Raw genomic sequence first — 2,723 nt, 5'->3', positions numbered from 1 at the left:
GCACTATACCACGTTTTGTTTTTCTTATATATTAATCTTATTACAATGTTTATGCAATACATTTAGAAACTGCGAAAATTTTTATAACCAAGTAATTGATTTAAATTTAATTCTAATATTATTTAATTCTATTTTACATTTAAATGAAATTCACATATCGCAGGTTTGTCGTATCTTTGACAACGGTTTAACACTAATTGCATGTGCACATGCTATGCATTTAACAAGAGCTTAGCTTAAACAGAGAGCTGAGCTTCAAATTCTACCAATAAAACTGATTTTTTTTTAACTAAAATATTAATACCAGAAACTTCATTTGCAGATATATATTATATTATGCACTATGCATATGTATATATCAGTTAAACCCTCGAATAGAAAATAATAAAGCATAAGCCACCACATGAGATTGTTCAAGAATTAAGACAACTTCGTATAGATAGACGAGGGTAGGCGTAACGTGCGCAAAAACTGATATCAAATCGCGCTATGTGGCATGCAAGGCACAAACTTAACATGTATCTTAACAACGAGGAAGTAAAATATTCACTAGACACAAACGAATGAGCAATGCTTATACAAGGCAAATTAAAATTTTTTTCTACTTTAAATATGAAGTGAGTGCAATAATGCAGTGAAAAAATGTCTAACTTTATATATTTATTAATGTATATAAGTTGCAACAAAAGATAATAACTTACACTGAACCACACACTCAACCATATCAGTTTATTTACACTTAAGAACCACAAATAGAATTGCAAGGAATTTTGATTAGTATTTAATAGTGGGCATATGAGTGCATGCAGCATGGAATATAGATGATAGCTTGCCTTTACTCCAAGTCAATTAAAATTAAAATAACGTTTTAAAAAAATAGTAGAGATTTTAAAAAACAAAGACAAGGAATTAATATAAGTCAAAAGTTTGTATAAGAATTATTAATTCATATAAATAATATATTTATTTCTATATATTTACATACATACATACTATTGAATTATACAGATACTTATATAAAAATTAAAAATATGCTATTATAAATATGAAAAAGGCTTATTACTAAAGTCGAAAAATTCAACATAAAAAGTATGACAAATTGACTAAGTTTTAAGATATATGTAGGTATCATTGTATATAAATCACATAAAATATTTTAAAGCAAAAAAAAAAACAAGTTACATATCGTTTTACAGTAGCGTAAATTCTATACATAATACATGTGAATGAATCTAAAAACTTGTTTTTTTATTTCTTTAAAAACTTCAAAACAATTAAACAAGTTATAGATACATACTAAAGTTTTACTTTATATTATTTAGAACTGGTAGGTTTCGGTTAGATTAGGTTGGAATAGAGGATTGATACCTAATGCCGATTTAAACTGAAATAATAGTACATTGTGATACCACGAATTTGCGTTATATATACGCAGACCAAAAGGATTCCCGAAAAGACCGCAGTGGTCAGCATACAAACGATGTATAAGACATGACTCCACTATTCAAGTGAAATTAAACCAAACTGAAAAGTCTATAAATTAACCAAAATTGGTATAAAATTAAGACATATATACATACATACTAAAGTTTTACTTTAGCTTTATATAAATCTTCACGATATAAATAAAAACTCAAATTTCACTGAAACTGTTAACATTTTTTATTTAATCTATATCGATATATAATAAAATGTGTAAAAATAATATGTTACATAGGGAGGCTCAATTGAGCTGCAACCAATTGCGAAGAGTTATATCTTTGAATCTGATGAAGAATAAGGCAGCCATATTTAATCTAATAATAACTAATGTTATTGCTCAAAAGGGTTGGATCTATTTTTTTTTTCCAAAAACTTTAAAATTGAGTTTAAAAGCAATAGTGCTATATTCAAAAAAATATATATTTATATAATATTTGTATTTATTTATATAATACTATTTATATAATATTTAAAAATCAGATTAAACACGAATTTTAATTTTTAATTTCCTAGGTTTCTGGGCATAAAGGACCGATCCACGTGTTGTTGAATAAGTCTATAATTTTCTTTAAATATTTTAAATTTAAACTTTAATTTTTGTTTTAATTTGAATAAAATAGTTTATATTTTTGAATAGTTTAATTAATATAAATGTAATAACATATATAATATAATCATTCATATAAATAAATTTACTACTTTAATTTATTGTTCAAATTGTATCAATTCAAGTCCTCTCTTTTTGATTCACACATTCTGCTTATAATAAATTCTTCTACATCAATATATCCGATAACCTATTTTTGCTATGGTCTATGCTGTAATTGAAGATGATTTTCAACACAATAAAATAAAACGAGAAAATACTTTTGTGGCATTGATGGTGATGACAACATATGTATTTTGTATGTGTATATTTTATAATAATCCCATTTATTTATGAATTTTTTTACTATAACATAAACTGCTTAACCGCTAATGTAATTCATATTCTTTGAAAGTAATTAGGTCAAAATTGAAATTTTAATTTAAAAAGTTGTGGATAATTAATCATAAAGTATAATTGAAAATATATGTTAAATTTCATATACTATAGAATAAAGAAATAAACTCATTCAAGTTTATTTAAATAAAATACTTGCAATACAAAAAAAAAACCACAAGGTCTAAACTTGAATATTGAAATAAATTACTACAGACCAATTACAAATGTAATAATAGTCCATTTCATTAAGTAAAAC

This window comes from Teleopsis dalmanni, chromosome 2, assembly GCF_002237135.1.
Source record: "Teleopsis dalmanni isolate 2A chromosome 2, ASM223713v2, whole genome shotgun sequence".
In the NCBI taxonomy this organism is placed as follows: Eukaryota; Metazoa; Arthropoda; class Insecta; order Diptera; family Diopsidae; genus Teleopsis; species Teleopsis dalmanni.
Note: the sequence above shows the minus strand (reverse complement) of the source record.